The sequence below is a fragment of the Mauremys mutica genome, chromosome 1 (assembly GCF_020497125.1).
Source record: "Mauremys mutica isolate MM-2020 ecotype Southern chromosome 1, ASM2049712v1, whole genome shotgun sequence".
NCBI classification, from domain to species: domain Eukaryota; kingdom Metazoa; phylum Chordata; order Testudines; family Geoemydidae; genus Mauremys; species Mauremys mutica.
This window is the reverse complement of record NC_059072.1, coordinates 368,161,465-368,171,149: the sequence shown is the minus strand read 5'-3', so window position 1 is coordinate 368,171,149 and position 9,685 is coordinate 368,161,465.

The window sequence follows — 9,685 nt, the reverse complement described above, 5'->3', positions numbered from 1 at the left end:
TATATTTATATAAAGAGAGAGTTCCTATTGTGTGAGTGTTGCATCTGTGCACACCGGGGTTCCCAAATTCTATGATAATTTTACAATAATCATACTGGGCCTGATCTTGGGACAAGAACCTGTTAATCCTCAAGTTACAATTATATAAAACCTACTTTGGGTCTGGGTACAGGAGGTGGTGCCGGATGATTGGAAAAAGGCAAATATAGTGCCCATATTTAAAAAAGGGAAGAAAAAGAACCCAGGGAACTACAGACTGGTCAGCCTCACTTCAGTCCCTGGCAAAATCATGGGGGACGCCCTTAAGGAATCCATTTTGAAGCACTTGGATGAGAGGAAGGTGATCAGGAACAGACAACATTGATTCAGGAAGGGCAAGTCATGTCTGACCAACCTGACTGCCTTCTGTGATGAGATAACTGGCTCTGTGGCTATGGAAAGTGGTGGATGTGATATATCTTGACTTTAGCAAAGCTTTTAATACAGTCTTCTGCAGTATTCTTGCCAGCAAGTTAAAGAAGTATGGATTGGATGAATAGACTATAAGGCGGATAGAAAGCTGGCTAGATTGTCGGGCTCTACAGATAGTGATCAATGGCTCAATGTCTAGTTGGCAGCCCATATCAAGCGGCATACCCCAGGGGTAAGTCCTGGGGCTGGTTTTGTTCAACATCTTCATTAATGATCTTGATGATGGGATGATTGCACCCTCAGCAAGTTAGCAAATGACACTAAATGCGGGGAGAAGTAGATACTCTGGAGGGTAGGGATAGAGTCCAGAGTGACCTAGACAAATTGAAGGATTGGGCTAAAGAAATCTGATGAGGTTCAACAAGAGCAAGTGCAGAGACCTGCACTTAGGATGGAAGAATCCTATGCACTGCTGCATGCTGGGAACCGACTGGCTAAGCAGCAGTTCTGCAGAAAAGGACCTGGGGATTACAGTGGACGAGAAGCTGGATATGAGTCAGCAGTTTGCCCTTGTTGCCAGAAAGGCCACCGGCATATTGGGCTGTATTAGTAGGAGCATTGCCAGCAGATCGAGGGATGTGATTATTCCCCTCTATTCGGCATTGGTGAGGCCATACCTAGAGTATTGCATCCAGTTTTGGTCCCCCCACTACAGAAGGGATGTAGACAAATTGGAAAGAGTCCAGTGAAAGGCAACAAAAATGATTAGGGGGCTGGAGCACATGACTTCTGAGGAGAGGCTGAGGGAACTGGGGTTATTTAGTCTGCAGGAGAGAAGAGTGAGGTGGGATTTGATAGCAGCCTTCAACTACCTGAAGGGGGGTTCCAAAGAGGATGGAACTCAGCTGTTCTCAGTGGTGGCAGGTGACAGAACAAGGAGCAATGGTCTCAAGTTGCAGTGGGGAGGTTTAGGTTGGATATTAGGAAACACTATTTCCCTAGGAGGGTGGTGAAGCACTGGTATGGGTTCCCTAGGGAGGTGATGGAATCTCCATCCTTAGAAGTTTTTAAGGCCTTGCTTGATTTAGTTGGTGTTGGTCCTGCTTTGAGCAGGCGTTTGGACTTGATGACTTCCTGAGGTCTCTTCCAATCCTAATAGTCTATGATTCTTAATGTAATAGGTTTCAGAGTGTTAGTCTGTATCAGCAAAAAGAACAGGAGTACTTGTGGAACCTTAGAGACTTACAAATTTATTTGAGCATAAGATTTCGTGGGCTAAAGCCCATTTCATCAGATGCATGCAGTGGAAAATACAGTAGGAAGATATATATATCTATATATATAGATATATATATAGATATATATATCTATATATATAGATATATATACAGAGAACATGAAAAAATGTGTGTTGCCAAGCAAATACTCACCAGCAACCATAGAATCATAGAATATCAGGGTTGGAAGGGACCTCAGGAGGTCATCTACTCCAACCCCCTGCTCAAAGCAGGACCAATTCCCAACTAAATCATCCCAGCCAGGGTTTTGTCAAGCCTGACCTTAAAAACCTCTAAGGAAGGAGATTCCACCACCTCCCTAGGTAACTCATTCCAGTGCTTCACCACTCTCTGAGTGAAAAAGTTTTTCCTAATATCCAACCTAAACCTCTCCCACTGCAACTTGAGATCATTACTCCTTGTTCTGTCATCAGGTACCACTGAGAACAGTCTAGATCCATCCTCTTTGGAACCCCCTTTCAGGTAGTTGAAAGCAGCTATCAAATCCCCCCTCGTTCTTCTCTCCTGCAGACTAAATAACCCCAGTTCCCTCAGCCTCTCAACCAGACACCGCACAACAAAAACATTAACCCAGGAACCTTTCCTTGCAACGAAGCCTGTTGCCAACTCTGTCCACATATCTATTCAAGGGACATCATCATAGGATCTAATAAAATCAGCCACAATATCAGAGGCTCGTTCACCTGCACATCTACCAATGTGCTATATGCCATCATGTGCCAGTATTGCCCCTGTGCCAGGTACATTAGCCAAACCAGACAGTCTCTAAACAAAAGAATAAATGGACAGAAATCAGACGTCAAGAATTATAACATTCAAAAACCAGTCGGAGAACACTTCAACATCCCTGCTCAGTCAATTACAGACCTAAAAGTCACAATTATTCAACAAAAAAACTTGAAAACCCGACTCCAATGAGAAACTGAAGAACTGGAATTAATTTGCAGGATGGACACCATTAAATTAGGCTTGAATAAAAACTGGGAGTGGATGACTCATTACACAAATTAAACTGTCACTCACACCTTCTTGTCAACTGCTTGAAATGGGCCATCCTGATTATCACTACAAACATTTTTTTCTCCTGCTGATAATAGTCCACCTCATTTGATTAGTCTCATTAGAGTTGGTATGGCAACACCCATTTTGTCATGTTCTCTGTGTATATGTATATCTTTCTACTGTATTTTGCACTGCATGCATCTGATGAAGTGGGTTCTAGCCCAGGAAAGCATATGCCCAAATAAATTTGTTAGTCTGTATGGTACCACAAGGACTCCTCCTTGTTTTCTCAGACTGGTGGGTAACACTGAAGTTAAACCTCCCAACCAGTCACAAACTGTGCTTCTGATCCCCCACACTGCTTATCAAGAAGCAATAAAACTGAATCACACTGTCCCCTTATTACATTCCAGTCTCTGGCTCCGAACCACACCTAGGTCCAGTACAGGGAGAAGTTATTTTAAAACTCTTTTCACATGTACAAAATGTTCTACTGACTCCAAAGGGTCAGCCACCTCACCAGGTCAGTATGGGTTTGGATCTTACCCAAAATACCATGCAGCCAGTCAATCCAGGTTTATAATAAAGAAAAAAGGAAAGAACAAGAGAGATATTAAATGGTCAAAGAGTCACATACATAGTAAGGTTCAAAGTCCATGTATCAGGTTCTTAGCAGTACTGGTGCATTTGCTGGCTTGAAAGTCCCTCTGGAACACATCCACAGCTTGGACAGGTCATTCAGTCCTTTGTTCAGAGCTTCATTTTTGGAAAGGATATTCCAGAGGTAAGAAACAGGAATGAAGACAAGAAGCACTAGGAGGTTGGTGAAGCACCGGAATGGGTTACCTAGGCAGGTGGTGGAATCTCCATCCTTGACAAAGGCCTGGCTTGGATGATTTAGTTGGGGTTGGTCCTGCTTTGAGCAGGGCGTTGTACTAGATGACCTACTGAGGTCTCTTCCAACCCTAATCTTCTATGATTCTAAGCAGGAATGAAGACAAAATGGAAAAGATGCAGCCGCCTTTATAGTCTTTTGCTAGAGAATTCTATCCAGTTTGGGTCACCAATGTATAGAAATTAGGTAGAGCAATGATCACCAACCTGTCGATCACGATCGAGTGGTATATCCTGGAGCTTCTACCATTTGATCCTGATCACAGGCAGGCTCTCTCTGCCTGCTTGGCTCCCAGAAGCAGCCGTCTGCCTGAGTGCAGGCATGATCCTGCTCTGTAGCATCTTCCCCTGCCTCCAGCACTGTCCAAGCAGCTCACATTGGCCTGTTCCCATTGGCAAGGGCAGCAGTGAAAATGTGGAGACCCAGTCTCGCCTCCCTGCCCAGAGGCTGCATGCAGAGACCAGCCTGCACTCTGACAGCCGGATGTTTCCGGGAGTGGTGTGGGGCCAGCCAGGCAGAGACGGCCTCTTTGCATCCCGCTGTGCTGCCAGCTGTGGTAAGTGCCTCCCGGCCAGAGCTTGTACTGCTACCCCCTGCGCCCCCAAGCCTCATTTTTATATAATTGTGACTCACATATAAAACCTGCCATGTAAGGTATCAGGGGAAAGGTTATGATCTGCTGAAAATCATCTCCCTATCCAGATACGTAACGCAATAATGCATACGAAGGTATGAGATTGTGTTGTATGGTTACCACTAAAACATGCTGTAAGTTGGGGAATCAGCCAGATATTGGCTCCACAGAGGCAACAGCAAGGAAAATAACCAACGCCCTGGTGGGGTGTCAAACAGCCCCTGAGCAGCCATTGTCCAGCACGGGAGCTATAATTCAATGACTCACCTGCATAAGGCCACATCACGGGAATTGCTCAGCCTTGCCTGGAGACCCAGCAATGTCCCACAGACATGCTTGGACTTGTGTTCTACAAGCACATGGGCTGAGGGTATAAAACAGGACCCAGGACCCCAAGCATTTGCCTTTCCCCTGCCCCCACCTATGCTGCAAGCAATCATGGAACTCAAAAGTCTGAAGACCCCAAAAGAGGCTGGCCCATGCTCAAGGGTAGAAGCTGTGTACTATGAATTGGGCTGAGAAAAAACTGCTTCATCTCGATGTGGCCCATTCCAACAGAGTTGAGAGTTTAGACTGCGCTTATCTTTTATTTCTTTGGTAAGTAATTCTGACCCTTTGCCTTTCTCTTATAGTCTCTTAAGATCTAGCTTTTGGAGCCAATAAACTTATTTTTTCTGTTTCTCTTTACCAGTGAGTTTGCCTGAAGTGTTTTACAAAGGCTAGTGTATATCCACTTTCCATTCATGAAGTGGGGACCCAATTAACAGAGATGATAGATTCCTAGGGTAGAATGCTGGGGAAGCTGGGGGGATTTCGCTGGTGCCTCTCTCTGTGTGATTCCTGAGTGGCTCTGGGCGCATTCATGCATCTAGCTGGGTGTGGGTTCCAAGTCTGGTTGTGCTGAGTGTTAGCAGCGCCTGGAGGGGTTTGCTGCTTGTCACTAATAAAGCCTTGTGAGAGACAGCCCATGCTGGAGAGTTCTGGGGGCCACAGTCCCAGGCTACACCCAGACGACCCTGTCACAAGGAGATTGAAGGGGGACGTGACAGCTGGCTGCAGATACTTGAAAGGCTGCCATAAAAAATGGAGAAAAAATGTTCCCCTTTGCAACAGAGTTCAGGACAAGAGGCAATATGAATCTCAAGAAAAACTTCCTAACTGTAAGAACAAGAGGACAATGGAACAGATGCCTCGGGAGGTCATGGAAGCTCCTTCGCTGGAGATTTTTCAGAGGAGGCTGGAGAGTCACCCGTCATCTGTCTGGGACGGTTTAGACACACCAATTTCTGTATCTTGGAAAACGGTTAGACTAGACCATTGTGGTCCCTTCTCACTTTGTGGCTCTAAAATTCTGAGGTAAAATCCTACAGAAGACCAGGCCTTAGTCACACAAGTTATAGAGCTCAATGCAGGGTAACTGGGTGACATTTAATAGCCAGTGTTATACAGATCAGACTGGAAGATGTAATGGTTCCTTCTGATCTTAAGCCCCATGAATCCATTGAAAGAGAAAGTTGATCAGACATGTATAGTTACTGTCTCTCACAACACTTGAACAAGGGAACATTGAATTACACTGGAAGTCTGAACATATAACACTGATAAAAGGAAGGCTTTTTACATAATCCCTGCGTGGCCTGAGGAACTCCTGCCTAATAAATTATTGGAACACAGAGCTTAGCTGAATGGGGCTCATAAATGGATTGGCCCTTTAGGTGACACCTTCAACTAGGAACACTCGTTTTCAGGTATAACAGTTCAGCCAACTTCTGGAATGAAGCTAGGAGATAAGCTGTCTTGCCAATGTTTAAAAATCCATATAATTGTTCGAATTTCTATCAGATAAAAGTCAGGTAACAGCCCCACCCACCCAATTTAAGAGAGAGAGCACTGAAATGCATAGCGGGGGCCTGAGATCTTTACTCACTTCATACACTCAGTTTGCCTGAGTGGGCTCTGAGTAAACTATGTGCTATGGCTTCAAAAATTGGCCTTGTATTGTACACCTACTAACAGCTTTCATCCTGAGAGATCCCCTGTGCCACTGAAATGCAGCCACCTCAGGGCATGAGGCCATCAGCTGAGGGCCATAATACAGATGGACATTTTGGCTTATGTCACTGGTACAAACTCATCACCACCTGTGGCTTGCAGCCTGGGAGGTTTAATGGCTGTGAAGAATGAAAAGGACCCCAGACTTACTCTCTGTCCCATCACACCCTCGTTGCTTTGGGTTTGTCGAGCAGGTGATCTCCTCAGAAGAGATGGTACCTGTGAATCCTGAGATGGAAGCGTCTTCCCTGGGAATCCCCCTCAGGTAGCCGTGTCCCACACCTCTCTCACCCCAGCATCTGCAGCAACATCCCATGCTGAGGACTGACACAGGGGTGTGCACCATTTTTAATACAGCTCTGTGCAATCCCAGTGGGGTTCACTCAGCCTCTAGGGGCAAAGCAGCATCTGGATGTAAACAGGCTGGAGACTGATGACACTCTAGCCAATGTTTCTTTTTTCGTGTCTGTGCTTCTGTGCTATTTATCCAGCTTTAGGAGTAAACAGTAATTAAGGGACCTTCCAAAATGGAAATGAGAACTCAGGGGCTCTGTGCTGAGTCAGAGAGGAATTGGCTGCTCTGTGCATTTGTGTATATTTAATAACTATAGTTGATTAGTAAGAAAACTAGAGAGAATGCCTAGACAGTGGACAGACAGACCTGGAGGAAAATGACTAAGGGGAGACACAAACACTTTCTTCAGGCACATGGGGCTGTCTCTAAGGGATCAGAGATCAGTAATTCTTATCAGTAACTATCATCATAGTGTGAAGTATCTTTCACTGAAGCATCTTCAAAACACTTAGCAAAGGAAAGTCCTTATGAACATATCCCCATTATACAGACAGGTAAACTCAGGCTCAGGGATACGTGACTTGGCCAAGGTCATGCAGAGAGTGACAAACAGAACCCAGGAGTCCTGACTTCCCTGTCATAACTACAGTCTCTCCATTAGTAACTGTCTGTATGACAAGAGGGAAATGGGCCTATTTGCTGGGTGGGTGTGACAGACTTTTCTGGAGCACAACCAGGAACTTGGGTACCACTGAACCATCTGGCATGCCAGTCTGGGCCCTCTCTCACACTGTGTGCCTGTGACAAGCTGCACTCCTCTCCAGGTCTTGCACTTACTCAGCCATACAAAGACAGGGACAGACCCAGTTGCAATTACATGAATGCTTTCACTAGCCAAGCATGAACCCACAATAGAAAGATGCCAGCCAATTCCCCGGAACTCCCCAGCCTGGGACTCCGGAGATGTATCATCTTGTTGTGATCAGAAGCCTGACCCATGTAAGTTTATTACCCAGTCTGCCGCTCCCTCAGTGTGGAGACGACAATGCACCAGCCCATCTTCCTGAGCAGATTTTAAGTGACTATATTAATAAATCAAAACTGGTTACCAAAGAAATAAAGAAAACTACAAACTAAGTTCTATAAACTAGAGAGGATGTGAATCAAGCCATGTCTCACCCTGATGGTACAAGCAGTCCACCAATCATCCATACACAGATTAGTAACTTCTTCAGCCTGGGATCACAGCCCCAGTTCACTCCTTCTTCCTAAGATGTTTCCAGGAGTTGAGTTGTGAGGGGGAAGTGAGGCCACTTTCCCCTATTATAGCTTCTGCCATGTGGAGGGAACTTCATTGTTTCCAAACAAAAATCCCCAGCACAGTTAGTGGATAAGTAAAGGCACAAGCTGGAGTCCAGTGTCCCATGAGCTGGTCACACGACCGTGCATGTTTTCATAACTTTAGGTATAGCAGCGATACATGCACACAAACTGGCTAATCGTATTCAGAAATCACAGCTTCTCCATTTGTACCTTACATGACACACTTGGAATAACATTTATCATAGTGATCTCACTATGGTAAATATAGTGATGCCAGGGTGTAGCTTTGGGGCATAGACCTCAAACCTCACCCCTTAGTTTACTGCCGGATTATTGGTCACTGACTAACACAGAGGCAGTGTGCCCAAGCAGTTTTTAGATTTTCACCGTACAACTCAGAAGTGTCCCAAATATTGTGGTGTTACACACAGGTGTTCTTGTAAGTCTCTGGGTACCTTTTAATAGGTACCGTGTCAATAGAAAACATCCCTTTGCATCTGTGAAGTGCAGCATTGTTAACCATTGTGCTTTTCCAACTGGCAATAACTCAATAGAGATATTCATCAATACCATGAGATGCTGTGCCTCAGTTTCCCCCCTGCACAGCTGATCAGGTTTATTATGGTTTCCCTGCTGTGACAAGCTTTGAGCCTGTGAGCTGGGAAGCAGTATCCCCACAGGGCTTCTTGTTTACTACTCCTAGCGTGTCCAAAAGCTTTCTCCCAAAATTACATGTTACCCCTTTTCATAGGATTTACCATCAGTACCAAACTCTTTCTGATAAGGTTTACCACTAGCAACAAGCTTTCCATCATGAGATTGAACAATAACACAAAATCTTTTGTCACAGGTGGGTGTTTCCAAATATTTTTATTAGACCACATCTATGCTTGAACAGCTTGGTTTGTTCAATACCCAAAGTGTCTTTCAGCTCTTCCCTGAACCTTCCCGTGTGTTTAGTTCCTGGTTTTCCTTTCCCCCCAGTGTCCCTGTCAGTGGGGATCTCTGTTTAAGGTCATCTTTGGGGTCTTGGTGTGCTAGGATCTGCTGAGGTGAGGATGTAAGGGGACTTTGCATGTTTGCTACCCGCTGTGGAGCTGCTTCCCAAGCCCATGCAAAAAATCAACCACCCCAGACTGGGCTTTCTAGTGTTCCCCCCTCCCAGCACTGAAACCTTCACCACCCCTTTCGTGGAGGGTTGGGATCTTTCTTCTCCCAGCAGCTAAGCTAAAGACTTGCAGGCCTCAATCTACAGTCTTCTAACGTTTCAGCTTCTCTGATTTATGTCTAACACCTAATTCCTTTAAATATTGATCAATCTTATACTTACTGAAGTTCCAGGAGGAGGGTTCCATCTAAAGGTCCCTCCTCTGAACTTGAGGGAGGAGACACTGAACCCAGGACTCAACTGACGTTGGGGGGAAAACTAATAAACAACAGGATCAGGATTGCGGGGGTCTTAAGTTTAAAGCCAGGGGTGCAGAAGGGGGCACTGAGCATAGAACCCCAGACAGTCCCCATTGCTCCTCAAAGCTGCCTAGGGAGGCAGTGGATGCCACCCAGAGGAACTCTGCCTTGATGTGTGAACCAAGGGAGGAACATAAATAGGCCCCACAATTGCAGAGCACCTCCCCATCCAGCATCCTTCTCCTGATGTTGGAGTTGGCTACTTTGGCCATCACCAGGAGGAGGTTGATGAGGAGGTCTCATGGCTTCGTGGGGCCACAGGCAGGGTGTATGTATATGAAAAGGTTTGAGAAAAAGTGCAGCCAGAA